The sequence below is a fragment of the Tympanuchus pallidicinctus genome, unplaced genomic scaffold (genome assembly GCF_026119805.1).
Source record: "Tympanuchus pallidicinctus isolate F22 unplaced genomic scaffold, pur_lepc_1.0 scaffold3, whole genome shotgun sequence".
Classification (NCBI taxonomy): Eukaryota; Metazoa; Chordata; class Aves; order Galliformes; family Phasianidae; genus Tympanuchus; species Tympanuchus pallidicinctus.
Window position 1 is genome coordinate 71,961,608 of NW_026294747.1, and position 18,843 is coordinate 71,980,450.

At 42.0% G+C, this 18,843-nt stretch overlaps 1 protein-coding gene across 28 annotated transcripts in view; it reads left to right on the forward strand.

The window, feature by feature from the left end:
• Positions 1–18,843, forward strand: part of PARD3 (par-3 family cell polarity regulator) — a 424,256-nt gene that overhangs the window by 11,812 nt on the left and 393,601 nt on the right. Inside the window, exon 1 of one of the 28 annotated variants that reach the window (XM_052692891.1) lies at positions 15,812–15,892. The exons of 26 other annotated variants lie outside the window; for them this stretch is intronic. The gene's annotated coding sequence lies outside the window, so the exon portion shown is untranslated. Of the gene's footprint in view, positions 1–15,811; positions 15,918–18,843 lie in introns of those variants that run through there. One more of the 28 variants, XM_052692890.1, reaches the window with a different exon arrangement.

Genomic DNA, 18,843 nt, shown 5'->3' on the forward strand with positions numbered 1-18,843 from the left:
ATGATTTTGAGAGCACTCTGAAGAGAAAATGGGTATCTTTCTTTCTTCTCTGGAGGAAAAGTGTCAAGGGACTGCAGCCAAGGGCATGCAGGACATCAGCAGAGAGAGTGTAAATGTTTTCTGTCATGCCTGCCTCTTGTGTGGAGCGTACTGGCTCAGAAATAAGATTTCCCTCCAATGCTTTCTCCTCTTAATTTGGTAATTTCCTTGTGTGCTTCACCACCTTCTCCTGTCAAAAAGCAAATCAGTGAGCAAACGTTGTAGCATTTGGCAGGTATGTAATTAACACAGAGAGCAAATGGGGAAAGCGAGGCGCAGGAGGCTGCTGACTTTGGGACCACACAGGCAGCCCAGCGTCGGGCTGGAAATAACACGCTGACGTGCTGACTCCCAGCCGCAGCTCTATCTTCCCCCTCTAGTAAGGATGTGGTACCTAATCCTGCTGCTCTTCTGGAGGTTAGCCTTCCTGTGAAAAGACATGCCAGGCTTTGCCAGGCTGAGAAGCGGGCGTCTTGTGGTAATTGGCTGCTGGAAAGAAAGTATCTTCCTGCTAGGAAAGTGTGCACTCTGCTTGCTTAGCTACTTAAATAATTACTGTTTCTTGTGTAATTCATTTCACAGGTCCCAGTTTGTATGAGATCTCTCTCACAGTATGAGTTACTGTGGTTGAAACTTCTGTACAGTAATCCATGCTGAGTCGTGAAGATGTTGACTCCAATAATGCATACTTGTTGAAAAGATTGTAACTTAGAAAGGTGGCAGAGTAAAGGCTTATGTTTTCCTTTAGTATAGCTACTAACTGGATTCATGAATAGTCATTTTGATTTTTTTTAATTTTATTTTAAACTTGGTGCCACACAGAAGCCGTAAGAAGACGCATCAGAGATGTACTGGGCTTAAATACGAGAAGTTTAGACAAGGGAGAATATAGATCCTTGCTTGTGAAACTTTCTGTTTTTTCTTGTTAAAGTGCTGTAATTTTCTTTCAGTATTGAAGTGTTGCAAGTAAGTAGTCAGTAAGTGCTCTAATGTTTAGCCAGTGCTGGTGAGAAAAGGTGCCAGGTCAAAAGGCAAGGCCTGGGAGCAAGAACTGTCTGCATGCATGCATGTTCCTTGCAGATTGATGGGGTTAATTGCCACAGTCTCAGCTTTGCTTGTAGACTACTGTGCTACTGATGCTGACTGAAAAGAAGCTCAGTCTAGCACTACTTTTTAATCCCTTCTGCATGCAGTGCAGAAGAGAGCATGTTTTATCTGGGTAGATCTAAGTGTAATTTTTGTGATTATAATGTCATATCAGGATCTCTATATTAAGGAGAAGGAAACATGCAGAGCTGTGTTTGCTGTAGCAAGCATTAAATAATAAAAATTCTAAGGTCTGAAAATTGAGATATTGCAGATTATTATGTCACCCTAAAACGGCTTTTAAAATGACTGGTTTGAGTTTAATAAGCATCAGTTAATTCTTTTGTGTTTTGAAAACATGCCACCGTACAACTGCAGCTCAATATTACTGCTTTTGATGAAGACTTCAGGTTCCGCCAGCAGCTGACATAGCCACATTACCTCCAGCTTTTTGGAAAGATGCAGCTGGAGGACTGTGCGACGAAAACATGTACTGAATAATTTCAGATGAGCCATTGTTCATCTTCTGCCCCATGACATTATTTCTGAGTGACTTTGACAAGCACACAGTTACCTGGCATGAGGGCATACAATCAAAAGTGATTTCTTGAAACTGGATAGCTTGAGAGATTTCAGTGAATCCTGTTAACAAATATCTCTAATGATTTGCATGCATTATGTGTCTCTTTCTTGTTGTAGCACATCCCCGTTGTTCCAGACATACTTCTCATTAGAAAGTCCCTGAGAACATATTGTCTGTTTGTACTGAGGTTCAACCACTCCTGAAGCTCACAGTGCTGCCGTTCTGTTTTCTGATTTCTCCTCAACTTTTTCTGCCTTTGGAAACAGAGCCGTTTCTCACCTGTGCAATGGCATTGCTGTTATTGGCTTTCTCATCAAAATTAATTGTTTCCGAAGTTTATAGGCTCTTCTTTTTTTCTGATGTTCTTTCTGTTTCTTGCAATTGATTGTTACATGGCAGCGTCCCCTTCCCTTGTAGGCACAGTATGCAATCCACAGGCTCTGTTTTAGAGGGTTTCCTGTTTCTCGTGTGTTACTGAGTGCATAGACAATATGAAAGGAAATCACAGCATCTCAGTTGTGGTCACTACTTCATCTGCTGTGTCCTACAGTAGAGGAAAAGAGGAGGTGGATATAAATGGCGTATTAACTTTTCTTCCATTACTCTACCACATTACTTATATGTTTATAGGCTGTCTTGAGCTGTCTTGGGCCTTTTTTTTTTTTTTTTCTTTTCTCTGTCTTAAAATGAGGCTGTTTGCTAAGGCAGGACAGTTGTCAAGAAATTCTCTATTGTTCTATTAATCTCACACCCTGCTTACATGAGCTTTTCCTGAAGGCATGCAAGAACAAAACAGAAGGGGTGGCTGGTCTGCAAGAGTGATGGCAGCAGTGCACGTCCTGTCCAGATGCTGTCATGCACTTATGTGCTGCACTGTCCTCATGTGCATGAGCTGAGCATGTGGGGAGGATACAGACAGACAGCTTTTGCACCTGTCAGTGACTGTCACGAGGTTTGCTGCAACTGCTACTGAGGCAGAATTTGCAACAGAAAGTTGGATTTTAGTGAATGCATTGGAAGTGCTACGCATGGTGATAAATGACTATGTGGTGGTAGGATTCTGCTAGCTCAGATGTCGCTTCATTTCTGCTTGTTCTGCTGCCTGCAGTTAACAAGTGGGTAGGTTTCCAAACAGACACTCTTCTGGTAATGCTTTGAAAGGATGTTTCTGTGCCTATTCTAGCCCAGGATATTTAAGTTGGGTTTGTAAAACATTAAATCAGCTTAAACTCATGTGTGTGCTTTTTAACAGCTAGTGAAACTTTCATTTAATCACTTTTAATAATGTTAAAAAAATGTACATTCAGCAGTTTGTCCATAGCGGACAAAATGCCTCGGCAGTGCTTATGGCCAAACAGACTGGGTATAGAAATCAGTATTAGGAAAAAAAAGCCACAACAGAACATCACTGTGAAGAAGGGGAAATAATTCAGTTTAAAACATAAGTAAATAATAGATTCTCATGTACAATGATTCTCTTTTCATTGAAGTACCAAACCAGGAAAATTGGGTATGTTCACTGATTTACAGGCTGCTCAAACATGACTACATGAGACAACTGAAGCTCCTCTGAAGAGAAGGCAGTATAATCTGAGGATCAGCAGCTGAAAGGCACTCCCTTTTTTAATCTTCTGTTTCCAGCTGGAAAGGGAAATGTTCTTAGTTTCTCTCCTCTCTTTTCTTTTTTTCTCTTTGTAATAGATTGTAGTTGTAGAGCTAACAAGAATAGACTGTTTGCTTTCACCAGCCAAGCACGTTTCCATACAATTGTTCTATTTGCTTCTTTCTTTATCAGTTGAGGGCAAACCGTTCAAACTATTCTTTTTACAGCACCTTTCCTTTTTATTACCCTTGCCCAGAGCACAGACTTTTTGTTAGCATTCAGGTGGCCTGTGTACAGAACATAAATGGGAGCCATATTGGCCATTGAAATGCCTTATCTGCCTTCCTTGTTTTTAAAGAGCCAATTTGCATTTTTTCTCTGTATCTCATCTGGAAGTGCAAAGCATAAAATGTTTTCAAACATCCTGCAGTTTGTGCTGTGTGAATGAATTGAGAAAGCAGTCCGATACGTGTCTGGAATTTGCAATTTACAAATAAAATCTGAAAGGTAGAACATCTGAAAAAGAAAATCTCAACTTGGCTTCTGTTGTGTGCATTGAGAGTGCTACAATTATTAACTACAGAACGCATCCAAGTCTTAAGATATGTGGGACCCCTACAGGAAAATGACTGCTGTTCTGGTGTGATGAGAGCCACATTTAGGCAGGAACTGGATGGAACAGCCTTGAAATCAGGGAGACTTCTGTCCGGACATGGGGACTTGCCAGCAATGCTATTTGTCAAATTCTGCAGTTGAACTCCTGAAGATGTGCATTTAGCACTGTGTGATCTGCAGTTTCTTCAGACAGCAGCGGCAGCTCCGCAGTTGGATTTGTATCATGTCATGATTTTGCTGTGAAGGGTCCACTATGAGGAGGGCTCACCTCGAGCCTGGGGTGACGTGGCTCAGCTCCTGGCCAAGAGGGCCAGTGCTGTTGTGGTGCTCGTCAGAGGGGATTACTGGTGTGGAAAAGGCATCTGTGCATGGGGTTGGGAAGGAGGGACAGAAGGAAGCATTTTTTCTCCGCTGTCAAGCAAGCTGTCTGTGCCTGTAAGCATGCTCTTTGGATGTGATGAGCATCATGGGTGCCACTTGCTTGAATGACTGCAGTACCTGTGGAAGGAGAGGTGAATTTGCTGTCAGGACTTCCAAGGCCAGAGAGGACCTGATTCTTAATGAGACTGACTGTGTTCACTGTCCTTCCACGAGGCCCTGCAGTGTCCCTGTGGTGTGGCGGTTCTGTGAGTGACGGCCCCTCTGAATGGCCTCAGTGGGGTTCCCTGGGCTCTGCTGTGGTTTGACAGGCTGAAACTGACATATTTCTAAATGCCATGATGAGTGATTTTATTGAGAGTGTGGGCTGTACTTCCAGTCTGAATGCAGAGCTGCAGTTCTTAGCCTTGTTTGGGGCCCCGTGTTGAAGCTGGCTTGGTGGGTCTTTTGCCTTCAGTAGCAGGTTCTGCTTGGGCTACTTGGGTCGCACTGCGGGTCCCCATGAATTAAATTCCATCATGCCTGTGGATACTAATAGGCTCTGTGATGGAGTTTTTCCTTTCTACTCTGGATAAATTGTACCAAGTAACATCAGTGTGAAAAAATGAAGAGAGAAAGGGCAAAGGGACAAGAGTCTATGTCTGACCTTGCCATGGCTTCTGTACAGATCAAATCTTACTCCATATTTGGGTTTGGGATAATCACAGGATTGAATTTCATTGGATTTCAGTTACAGAAACAGTCTATAATGAAGGAATTCAGTGAATACTTCTCAGAGTCAGGTTACATTCATTTTGGGGAGTTACTTAGGAGACTGCTTCATTTTCATTCAAGGCTTGAATTCTTATGGGCTTGTTAAAAAGAGACAATTAAATTAATTTCTCCTTCTCATACATGCATACTAAGGCCCTACTGAGGTAGATTTTAGTTACTGTTTTATTTTTTTTGGTTATTTGATGTTATGGGCATCAGTGACGTGGTAATGTAAAAAGGATTTTTTCTTGTAAATTTTATTTTCTACAGTTCTGCGAAATTGCTATTCATGCTTAACATCACAGCTCTGAGCGAAGCTTGTGATTTCTGCAGTCTCTGCCTTTGCGGCTTTGTGTCCACAAGTGTTAAAACTCTTCAAGAGAAGCCTCTTCAGTGATGAATGGATTCAATGATTCAGCTGTTTGTAAGGGTAAAAGAAAAAAACAGGAAATCTGAGCACTGTTTTATGGTGTTTGGCAATCTGCTTTCACACAAGAAATGAAGCGTTTTTCTAGTATTCACAAGCACTGGTGTCTCCAGGCTCTTATAAATGTGCAACACTGACTGCTTTAGCAATATACACCTCTTAAGCAAGTGGGAGAGGGACAAGAGCCAGCTGGCCTCGAGTTCAGAGTGAGAGATCTAAGAAATCATAGGTTTCATAATTCCATACGTTCAAGAGTCTATGCGATGGTTACTTCAGCACGTTTACTTATCGTACATTTTAGATGTAGGAGCATGGGCAGTGAGTTCTGAAGTGCTCAATTGGAGTAGCCTTGCACGATTACAGGTTTCCTTCAGGACTAACAGTGTCACTAGAAGCATGCATTGTAAATGGTGTTGCCTGGGAGCTTCCTGAGATTCACTAGAGGTTGCCCTGACTCATTTGCTGCACAGGAATGCTGTAGCAATAGTGTAATGGATTGAGCTTTGAGAGATTTGATTGTAATCAAGTACTGGCATCTCTTGTTCTTTACAGTTACTTTCTTTTCCCTCCAAAAAATAAATTGTCTTTGTTAAAATCTGTCCATTTGTAGCAATAAACATGGCTCTGAAGACTTTAAGGAAACTGTTCTTTTTGATATGGAACATCTTATGTTTTTCTGTCGGAAACCATCCAGATTCCACCTTGTGTTGCTATTTCACAAAATCAGCATCAATCCCCCAAAAGCCAATATGTTTTAATAATCTTCGTAATAAGAATCATAAAACTCTTTATTATCTTGTGATGTGTAATACCTTTTTTTCATTTGGTAAAATCAGAACATGCATTAGATATGAACTTGCACAGTACAAAATGTGAATCATTGCGAAAGAAACCAAACCCTGTGTCACTGCTCTGAGTGAATGTGCTGCTTGCTCATTAAAGGTGTATCTTTGCACTAGGAAGCCAACAATAAATCAAATGCCACATCAGCTCACACCATACTTTGCAAATGAGTCAGGCAGCACTGGCTGGAGGAAGGCATGCACCTATGGGCTCTGAGCGTGACAGGGCTGTGTTGGAGCAGCAGCCATGGGCTGTGAGAATACCCTGAGCTAAAACCACTTATTCCGAGGTGGAAATGCGTACAAAGGTGTTCAGGAGAAGGAAGGACAATGGCATTGCCTCTGAGAGAAGAGAGATGTTGAATATTGCAGTGCAGGGTCTCGTATGTATCAGTATTGAATCATATAGAGTTTGCTCCTACAAGGTATAATTTCAGTATGTATAAGTTGTCATCACCAGCATCTTTAGTCTTGTTTTGTATTCCAAGTGCTGATTTCAAGTAGTAATTAATACCCAGTTTAAGCGAGTATCTGTGTGATTGTCGGTTTCTCTTGGACAGCTTCGGGTACTTTGTAGCACTTACTTTCAACGCTGTTACTATCCAGAGCGCAAAGCTCTGATTGCAGCTCTTTCTTCTACTGACGTTCAGAACTGATATCTTCATGCTGAGATAATGTTATCTTCACCTCCATCCCACCAGTCAACTTTGACAGGAGCTAGCATATGTACAAATCTACTTGTTGGGTGTCTACAGATGGTCTCGGTACCACAGGCTACCTTCAGAGTCGATGTATAGAAACACGTGGATGTAAGGTGTGATTCACCTTACCCTAAGCAACCATATATAATAGCTGATTTTTACAGTCTGGGAGCTGGCTGCAGCATGCCTGCAGCTGCACAGTCTTCCTTCAGCATGCACATATACACTGCCAGTTGTCTGGGTCTACTTCAGTGGATCTTATCCATTGCATCCTCTTTTAACAGGTCTCTGTTTACACTGTTATGTGATCTTGCAGAGCAGCCACTTGCTATGTGTAAAAGTAAGCACATGCATGGAAAAAAAATAAGATAACAAAAAAACCCAACCCAACCCCACCAATAACTTCTGCTGCTGATCTTCGTGCAGCCATTTATGGGATTTTTTTTTTTTTCTTTTTCTTTTTTTTTTTTTTTTCCTACATTTGCTTTGGACAAAATGCTTGCATCTTGTATGTAGCTGCAAGAGTTGGGTAGTTGTCTGTATGAGACAGTACTGCTGCACTCAGTGCAGAATACAGAGCTCTGTGCTCTGGGGAGTACTCAATTGCATGGAGCTGAATGCTGTTGAGAAATACTGCTTTGTCCTTTCTTGCAAGAAGGGATGGGGACTCCTCCACTCCTCCCAACAGTGGTATTTATTCCAGTTTTTAATGAGAGGGACAGATAATTTCAAGGCTTCTTTTTTTTCTGTTTTGTTTTGTTTTTGTTAAGGCCAGGCACTAAAATCAATGTTTTGAAAAATTGTATACACACACATTTATATACGATATGTTTGTTTTCACCTGTAAAAGCTCAAATGAACTCTTTGAACCTAACAGGTTTTGGCTCTTAAAAAGGAGCATAAGAATGTGTTCATATTTAGCATCTAATTTTTTTCATTTCTTCACTGCCTCTAAGTTGCGTAAAGAGTAACACTGAACTTTGTTGTGTATGGTTGTGGAGATGATTTTAAATCATGTATTTCAACAAAACACATTTTCCTGATGTGTGTTTCAAGTAATCTGAATGGCTGCTCTTTCCACTGCTTTGAAACCGGGTAGCTAATTGGCGATGAGATGGAGATGATTAGTTTTACATATGCCTTACTGTTACATGTGAAATGCAATGAATAAATACTGAGAGCCCTGGAAAAAAGTATGAGAGAAGCATCAGGGTTGTATAACCACCTCTGTGTAGTGAAAATGGTGTCAATCAGATACATAGGCATGTTGCAGCAGATCTGGAAGCTGCTTGAAAAGAAATCATGGCAATTGTTCCTTCTAACGTAAACATTTTGTAACTCTAATTAAAAGGTACAAGAAGAAAAGAGTTGTGCTTGCAAGTAGGGAGTTGTTCCACGGTGTGTTGGGGGAAACAAACGGAATTGTTTTGCAATTTATACAGCGCAGTTTCAAAAATAAAGCTGTTCTTAGTGGAATACCCTCGTGGTGCAGTCAGTGTCAGTTGGTCCTAACCTGCAGACTACGTTACACACCAATGCAGGTCTATAATGTTGCAGGCTGTTACTTGCAGTGTAAAATGGAAGCTAATGGCTTGGCAGTATTGGTAAACTTGGTAGTAAAACTTATTACAGTTCTTTACAAGTGTTTAAGAAGGAAATCTTTCATTACATCTGTAATATCTTGGCATAAATGCTATCACACAGCGTCAAATTGTCACCATGTGCTGGATTCACAAGTTTTGTGAGAGGAAGCGTTCATTTGCGGTTTTCAGTTCAGGACTGACAGACACAGCGCTTTCTGTACCGCTGCTGTGGTGCTCAAATTCATATTTTGGTAGTATCTATTGTTACAGTACTGTCCCTTGCCATTGCACAGCAAAGTGCTGAGGATTGTTTCAGGGCAGTGAACCTATCAATTTCCAAACAAGTCATTTACCATTGAAACAAAGTTCTAATTGCTGGAGCTGGACTGTTTTGAAGTTATAAAGCTGTGAAGATAAACCCAGGTTTCTTTGGAGTGTTAATCTGGTGATCAGAAAATCCTTTCTTCAAGCTCTTTTTTTTTCTCTTTTTTTTTCCCTACTTTTTGTGACCAGTGGCTGCACCAGCCCAGGGTTGTAGTGTTGCACTTTAGAGGGATTTTGCAGGCTGGACATTGCTGCTCCCCAGGAGCTTTACTGGGTGATGTGCTACTTCTCATCATAACCCTTCACCATTCCCCCTCTGGGTACCACTGGATTATTATTATTGCTTTCTTTTCCAGTGTGGGTCTTACCTAGTCCTTTTCCCCAGGGGATTTCAGTGTTGGTTCGTCTGTTGGCAGAGGGAGCCTTGTGCGCTGGTGGGCACAGAGCACTGGGGGCAATATGCTGTTCAATGATCTTCAGCTGTTTTTTTCTTGTTTTCCATTGACTGTGGTCCTGCTCTGTCCTGTTGAATGCTGATACTTACACCTGCAAGTACTGACATTCCCATCCAGTGTTGTTACCACTGACTCTGAAGCCAAAAGAGCTGCTTACACAATGCTGACATCTTGGGGTTTTGGACTTGCAGCTGCTCCTGTCCTTAAAAAAGATACTTCACAGCTGTGAGATCTTGTTTCTGTAGATTCTTCAAATGGGAGTGCAGAGCTAGAGGTGACAAATCTGAATTTACAGTATTTTTCCTCTTGGTAGTGTGAACAAATACACAGTAACACAAATGGCAATTGCTGTGAAACACTAAATCTGGATGTAGGGAACTAGCAGTCAAGAACAAAAGAGCACATAGATACAAATTAAGTTCAGGTGTAGGTGTGATGGTTTATGGTTGGCAGTGACCTGTGAAGAGCTCTGCATGGTGGGTTGGATTTCCAATGTAAGAAACGAGTGCCTTGGCAGTGCGCAAACTTGAGTGGCCAGATGTCACCAGTGTAAAAGTTCAGACAAGACAAATCCAAAGATTCTGAATTTAATACTTCCCTGAAGTTTTTAATTATTCGTTTCAGATGTTTGCACAAAGTAGAGGTTCTTAGAACTCTTGCTATGCCAATATTGCTACTCCAATACGTGTAGGCTTTTAGAGTCTTGAAGTTACAAGCTGTGTGAAATGAAATACTCAGATCCACAACTCTCAGCCTTAGCACAGACCGCTGTAAAATCTTCTGGATGTATCTGCTGATTGGGTGTCTGTGCAGCCTAGAATCTGAGCAGACGAATGCTGTCTAGCACCGTTCATCTATACCATTATTGGCATTGGCCTGAAGTTGGAATTTGTCCTTTAGTGAATAGACGGAATCTTTTACGCTACTGTTTCTGTTCTCTGGTTAGATTACATTGCATTCAAATGTGGCTTATTTTAGTGTAAATTAGAAGCTTGCAGGGCTGGGGGCAGGAAAGATGTGTCAAATTCCGGATTTTCATCATTTCCTCCTTGTTCTGAGTGGTCTCCTGCCCTTCAGAACCCCTAGCCTAAGTTTTGAACAGTGGTGTAAGGAGATAAGTGCTGCCTTCCTTGGTAAAATGGGGTGCGCTTTCAGAAGCAGTGGGTGGTTGTAGTGGGAGGTCCTCCAATTAGATCAGCAGCCAATCTAAAATCTGCCCTTGTACTATCTTAAGCATGCTTTTTGATCTTAAAGCATAAAATCTGTAGATTTACCTCAGCAAAGGGTGTCTGCCATGGGTTGGATTGATGAATTCCCCTGAGTGGAATGGGCAGGGGCAGGGAGCTGTGGGGCTATTCCCACCTATTGCATAGGGGAAGGGGGCAGAGCTTTCTGTTGGGAGTGGGTTGGAGCAGCGACTTGAAAAGGGTTTGTTTGGGGTGCGGTGAGCAAGTGGTCTTCTAGGAAGAGCTTTGGAGAATGTAAGCAGAAGCAGGAATGGGGAAGAACTTGACAAGCGAGTAGGGTTGCTCCCATGGAGAAGGGTAGGATGTTGTAGCCAGAGGCAAGGAATAATAAGGCTGAGAAGGATAATAGTCCCTCCAGGTAGTGCTGGTGCTGAGTAGAGAAGAAGGTTCAGTTATGGCCCTGCCAGCACTGCTTTGAAGTGGACCAGAAACTCCTGTAGCCTGTGGACGGCATTGGTGAGAAAAAGGTTGTGAAATAAATTGTTTTGCTTAAAAGTTTATTGGACACGGTATGAAATTCTGGGGGGGGTTGGGAAGGGAGAATAACCTTCCTGCGGCCAGCTGACCGAGGATGGATTGCTGCTGTTTATGAAAAAGGCAGCAACCAGGATGGAAGACACTGAAAATTGCGCATTTGTCACTGTGGGAGAGCTGGAGAAAAATGAAAGCTGTGCGTAGCACACCAAGTTGAACTGGAGTCTAAGTGAAACTGCAGTAAGGAGTTTATCATCCTCTTTTTTTTTTTTTTGGAAGGGCCACTCTCCAAACAACTGCCTCCCCCCAGCAAAAATCCCCAACCATGCACAAAAAAACCCAAACAAAATAACAGGATGGTGGGACCGTGTTGAATAGGGTGCACCTAAAGATCCCAGTGAAATCAGTGGGACTAAAATGGAGAAATTTTTCCAAGCCTGAGCTGCAAGTTATCCATCAATAATTATTTTAAGAAGCGTTAGACCTTGATTGTAGTTAGCATAGTCTTCTCTGCAACTCTGAAGCTAACAGATCTTCCCCTCCTCTTACCATTTATGCTGGTGTCTACTCCTTTATTGGCATGTCCCCTAGTTAATTCTTTGATAACAACAAAATGGAGCTTGTATCTCATTTCAGTAGACAGCAGTTTCCCTTGGGTGAATATTTAATTGCTTTTGGACTGATGCATTGTGTTGGCTTCCTTGATACCTGCTTCTTGCTTTGTAACTTGGTTAAATAAATAAATAATAATGATAGCAGAAAAATGATATTCTGTTCATAGGCATTATGTTATCTCAGTGATACACCTGAGAACAGAAGGTGGAAGTATCCATTCTCTAAGGAAGGAGCAGAAGGGTTAAAAATAAGACAGATTTAAAAGATTCTTAATAAGATGGCGAGGGGATGCCCTTACAATGGTAACAGCAAGCTGGTTTTTATAAACCTTGTTTTTTTTTTGTGTGTGTGTGTGGTGGTTGTGACTTGACAGAGGTGCAACTGGTTGGGATGCAACACTGCTTTAACCAGGTAACTGCTGCAGGAGCGAGCGATGGGCTGGAGCCTTACCATTGAGCACAGAGGGAAACTGGGGTAAATGAGGAACAGAAAGGCCTGAGTTTAGAAAACCTGCTTGTCCTGTACTGGTAATGGTAGGCTGCATGTGTATTCTTTTAATGGAGATTTCACAGCTCTGTTTAAATGAAGTGTGCCAGACAAAGATACCTGGAGCTGGAGGATGAGGCGATGAGATCCCTTTGTATCTTCAGACAGATCTGCTGGGCCATAAAATCCTGCTGTTTGTCCTGGTGTGGTGGCACCCCACTGTCTGGGGTAGGGCTGTCACTGTCAGAGGCAGCAATGGGACTCCTGTCACCCTCTGTGGTGGCTGCTTTTGCGATACTCTCCCCATCCTTCCCCTGTAATATCATCTGTTGCATTCTTCCTGATGTAACCAAGAAATGCTCAGGCATTTCTTACCTTCATTTATGCATGAACTATTGCATTAAGCCAATGTTATCTTTTTTGGACACCCTCTCCTTAGTTTCTCTAATTGTGTGCAGAGCCTTGCACTGTGGAGGGAAGATGTCAACCTAAATGTTGTCACTAAAATATTGCAAAAGGAAAAAAAGAATCAGTGGTGTGACATTTTTATTTTTCCAGTTAAATCAAGAATTCTGTAGTAGACTCAGGTTGGGGTGGGATTGCTATTTCAAACACTGGAACAGTGGTTAAAAGTAACAATTTAAAATAATTTACCAAACAATTGGTAAATCCTTTCCGTGTTCTAGGAAGGTTTGTTTTAACAGAAATTCTGTTGTGTGTCAGGAGAGTTTGCAGTTAATTTCAGAAGTGCATTTAAATCAAAGAGCAAATGATCACAGTGAGATGCCCTCATGTCTCACTGCAGGGTTGTCACCCCTCAGCTTTGCCCTCATCCTGGGACAGATTGAGAAACTTTAAGTGAGCAACAAAGAACAGTACTGCAAAGTAGATATTACAATGGATTCAGGTTATTCATACACATAGGAAGTGCAGTAACATTTCCTTTGTTATTACTGAGCATCATTTGCTTGGCTTCAGCATCCTGAGTTGGAAAGCTCTGGCACTGATGCTGGTTGCAGGTGTGTGTTGTCTGGGGCTTCAGGAGCAGCTGTGCACGCTGCTGCACTGCATGAGTTCATGTTCAGTGTTTAGAACGTGTATTTCTGGCAAAGGCTATAGATGCCCATTTAAAGTTTGCACTGTGTTGTGAGCAGCACTTGTGTTTTTTAATAATATCTTTTTGGTAAATACATCCATTTAGTTAAACAGAGGTTGAACAGTGTCGGTAAGATTGTTTAATATTGAAAGCTTCTGTAGGCTTTTGGGAGGTAAAGAATTTCATGAAAAATTACTTTGTCTGTGATGGTTTTTTTTTTTCCTACCACCACCACATTTATAACCTCAAGTGTAAAAAAATTTGAGGTTATTACTCCACAGTTTCTGCTAAGAGCGTTCCCATCAGATGCTGCTGGAGCAGAAGGAACTCAGCCTCCTGCCCATTTTATTCAAACAAAGTTCTCCAGCACTCTTGAGGGGCAGTTCTTATTATTTATACAGCATTATGTTAAATGTACTTGGAAATTAAAATCAGGTACTCCGAAGTCTATTGCCAAAGTACCATTCTTGCAAAGAAATGATGTGGTTTTTTCCTCCCAAGTCTTCTGACATATGAGGATAGCTCTGAATTTAAAATAAAAATAATTAAAACGGGTTTGAAAAAAGAAGCAACGCCTAAAAGCAAAATAAAAAAATATGATCAGGTATCCCTCATACCCTCTTCTGTTCCATCTGTATCCTTAATTTATTGGGGGTTTTTTTTTGAATGTAGAGGAAACACATTCTTACATATTCTTATTCATGCAAGGTGGGGGAGGAATTGCCATGCATCCTTCTTTTAGATTTAAAAAATATAAATTTCAATCTAAATGAATGAAAAAAGAACCCTAGTGTTTTTAGTAGAGCCAGGAACATGAGGAAGCTGGTTGAAACTGCAGAATGTAGAGAACTCCATCTTTTTGCAACGCTGGCTCTGAACACAGCCTTTCTGTGTTTTAGAACCATTGTTGTTTCTGAAATCTCTGTGCTCCAGCTGGACGCTGTGCTGCTGGGATGGATGTGCACTGAGGGACCAAGAAGGAAAGCTTGAGTGTGCTGCAGTGGAGCAAACATAGCTGGCTCCTGGAACTGGTTCATCATGACCATTAAGAAGAAAAAAAAGGAAAGAAGCAAAGCTGAGCTTGCTTAAAATATAAGCCAATAAAAACAAAACTGAATCAAGAGTCAGCACAAGGCCCATGAGTGTAACTCATGTAGGTGCAAAAGAAATTTAACTGAGAGAATAATTGTAACCAGCAGAGGACAGAAGGAAATTGGAAGAATGGAGGCAGCGCTTCACTGCGTCCCATCCATGCATTTCCTTTGCCCTCCTTACCGTAGCACATCCTGCTGTGCCTGCAGTGAGGTGCCTGCACTCCCAGCCCTGGGCTCTTCATGTGTGACTTCACTGATGTATTATGTACTTCAGGAGTAAGTGCTGCTTATTTCTGCTTTGCTAGTTCTAGATATTGGAGTCAGAATGACAGGGGAGGTTCAGGTCGGATGTCAGGACTTTGGGTTCTTCCCCCAAGGGTGGTGGGCATGGAACAGGCTGCTCAGGGCAGTGGGTGCAGCCCTGAGTGCTGGAGTCCAAGGAGTGTCTGGACACCACTCAGACATTGGGTTTGCGTTTTGGGTTACCACTGTGGAACTGGGAGTTGGACTCCATGATCCTTGTGGGCCCCTTCCAATTGGGATGTCCTGTGATTTATTGTGGGGAAAGGATGAACCTGTGTTTTGATTTCAAACGAAGTGAATGACCTGCAGAACTCTTGGATTTTGTTTTGTTATCCCACTTTTTGTTTCTGAAAGTCCGGACTGGGGCAAAGTATTCAACTTTGTCAACAGAGTGCTGTGAAATTCTAAAAATGGTAAAACCCAGTTTGCTATGAAATGTGAGATTCCTTTGTGTAATGCAGTGAATTCAGCTAACCGAGGAAGCTAACTTATATGTGTTTTGGTTTTTGTTGTTTTGGTCGTGGTTTCCTTATTGCATGACTTATTGAGTATGAGGTGGATCAGTTTTCTACACCGTGCATCAGTAACAGCATTTTAATGCACCCGCAGCTATGTTTGTCTAGCCGTCCCATCGTATCTTACAGACTTGACTAAATCAGATTCCGTTTTGTTTGCATTTTTGAATGTAATTATCTTTAAAACTTGTGTACACAGCAAAAGCTGCTTTAATAATACTCTAAAATTTGGAGCAAAGTAGACAAAGCATTTTATTTGCTTTGCCCACAGATTCACTTCCTGTCATTGCAGGGCTCATGCTTATTCCCTCTGAAATCTTAAGTGGACGGAACCTGTCTTTTCACTATTTATTTTGCTGCTGACAGCTTTAAAAACAAGTATCCTCCAGTTATGTGTGCTTCAGATTCCTTTGTGTTTGGGGGAGAAAAATACATAGTTTTCCAGAAGCGGCTGCTATTCCTGCTTTATTTATTTAATTGTTAATGTTTAATAAGTGTTAATATCAACAGAGCAAGTAAGTTAGCAGCGCAGCATGATGTTCTCCTGTACGACCTGTTGCAAAATGAGTAATTATTTAGATTTTTAAGGACTGTTGGACTTACGATCAAAGCTTCATCATAACCAGGCAGAGCATTTGCTGAGCTGAAGCCATATGTTGCTGGAACTCCTTTGGTATCTGCAGGGTGAATGCTAAAATGTTCCTGTGGGTTGGGCAGACTTGAGGAGGTGTCCTTAGCTGCCCAGTGGTGGCACGAGAGGGAATGCCAAAGCTCAGGTGGCTGGGGTATGCTTTGTATTAAGCATCATTCAGACAAAGGGGTGCAAAGGATGGCTCCATGAACATTCTTGACCCTCAGAAAGACTACATTCCCCCTCAGCATTTCTTACCTTCTAGAAATAGCATTTGTGGGACGGGTCTTAGATGTGGCTTTATGCTGCAAACCTCAGAGGTACCTTTTGCTGGGAATTGCTCCTGTTCTCTAACAGACAGTGGGAATGCTGTGTGTGTACATGACTGCTCAGCAGTGGTGCGGTATTTGGCTTATGTATTTCCAGGGCTTTAAAAAATGTACTGAAGACCATTTGTGGGCTGGTTACCTGAGGTCACCTGGTTTATGGTGGCAGGGGTATGTGTTATTACCTCCCAGAGATATGTAGTATGCATCCTTGTTTTCTGTCATGGTGTCTTGTTCTTGGTCTGTGTGGTTGTACTCCTCACTTGGGGTAGGGGTTGGAAAATTCTCTCTCTTGTGAACTTTTTCTAAGTAGGAAGGAGTGGGAAGCTGGGGAGGATGTTGCTGCCACTTTTCAGCCTGCAGTGAATTTGTCCACTGAGCCACTTTCCTAAGCGTTCCTCGATTCTCCTTTCTACTGTCATAAAGCAGCTGAAGAAAACCCTGCATCCTCTTTTGTCCTGAACTGCTCAGTGATTTTAGTCTTGATTTCATGTTTTTGAATTGAAATCCTTTCGATCTTGATTCAACTGCAGCAATTATAATCAACAGACATGGGAACAAAATATGCAACAACGTGTGAAGAAGAATTGTCTGGGAAGGCTCAGACCTTTGCAATGACATTTTCCCAGGGGCAGGCAGTGCAGTTGAGATCATCATATCTGACCTCCAGTTGCTTCTGTCCTGCATGTCACAGCTGGCCTGAACTTCTGGTATTAACGTTATGCCGCAATTCCTTAATTTATCCCAGCCATCCCTGAAGTCATTTGCATTAAGTCTGAAAGTTTCCTTTTAGTTGCTTGCAGTTAATTTCTCTGTGTGCATTGAGTGTGCCCTCATTTAGTGAAGAAGGGAGTTATATAAACTCATGAGCTAACTTTTATATGGACGTTTAATGTATGATGACACTGCCATTATTTATTCATAGGTGCCAACTGCCCTGTGTCACAGCACATTCCTGCTTTATAGCAAAATGTCTGTTTTCCTCTTGACTCCTCTCATGGGGTATTCATTAAGTGTATTTCTGAACTTCATTTATTTGCTCTTTTTCCTGAGTGGTTCTTGTGTATTTGGCATTTAAAAATTTGCAAATGTTTGTTAACATTACTCTGTTGTGAAGACAAAGCATGCAGGAATCTCTTGAGATGAGAACACGGCCTTGTAGGTCATGTTAAAATGCTTGCTGGAAGTGAGTTGGAGCAAGCGAGGAGAGCAATGCAAGCGTGCCTTACAAATGTGTTGGCAGGAGATGAGGGTTCTTCATTATGCTGTCCACCATCACTGCCTGAGCCTGGCAAAACATTTCTGTAGGGTATGTGTATGGCTCGTCAGGCAAATAATGAGTAGGGTTTAACGCCCCTTGAAGCACAGGGTGAGCCTGGGTGGAGGCGGGGGGCACTTTCTCCTGACTGCAGGGCTGCTGGAGCCAGAACCAATTATGTGATTGCACGTTTATCTTGGCCTTTGAGGAGCCTCTTTTGGATTTAGTCTGTAATCAAAAGGGAATGCATGAAACAGAAGTCTCAAATAACCTTTCCCTGATCCCATTTCTCCTTTAAGATTTGGAACAGGAAAACGTTATGAAGACAGCAATAACCTAAAGCTAAATTTGAGTTAATGGCACAAAAACCTGTGCTTATCTTGTGGTGACTGATGTGTTGAGAAAATTTGAGCAGTGAGTTGTCTTCTGAAGAGAAACTATGTCTTTCAGAGTTCAGCAGAAACAATGAGTTTATCTTTTAATGGATGCAGATCTATTAGTAATGATGTTGTCTTCTTTTCCCCTTTTTTCCTTTTCTTTTCTGAATACTTCTGTATCTGCCCTTCCCTCTTCTCTCTCTGGCTAACCCAGGCCCCATCCCTATAATTTAGTCTCTTCAGGCCTCCCAGTGTGGGACAAAAACCCCAAGCCTCTGAAGTGATTGCAGTGGTGGTGGTTTGTGCCTTTTCCCCCAGACTCTTCTGCTGCTGGTTAGAACACACTGATGTTTACTTCTGGCCTGAGGCCCTCTCTCATTCTCTTGTTTTGCCTGCAGAAGTGGCCAGGAGGGCAGAGGGGTGTGGGGGCAGAGCACATGCAAGGACAGCAGTGTGGCTGGCACAGGGACCAGGCTTCAGCCCATTGCAGGTGTGAAAAGCATTTCTCATTTTACTCAGCTGGCACGACATTCAGCTGTGGATAATCCTGGTTGCAGAATTAGAGGTAGCTAGCTTTGCACTCACAGGTTAGGGCTGTGGGCATGTCTTACTCAGAGGGCACCCCTGTCCACACATCTGCTCCCTGGCTGTTTGCTTCTCCCTGCATGGTTCTTTCAGTAATTGCCCCCAGGCCTTTCTTGTTTTGGATGCATTCAAATAAAACTGCCTTCAAATACAGCTTTACTTCTCACATTCTTTGGGTCCCTAAGTCCTAAAATCCCAAAGCAGAAAACAAGTGGGATTTTTCTTTTTTTTACCATTTTTGATCATGATAATGTTGTGAATCAAAGTGCGGGCATCTTTTCCACTGCGGCCCAGGTCCAGCTATCTGCAAACATAGATACATATGCAACTCTTTCTGATGTTTTTCATTCATATACTGATCTTATTTATTTCAGTTCAGTATTTTTCTTTTGAACGTAAGTATGAAAACTTAAGAACAGATTTTACTTTCTGATGGAAACAGTAGTA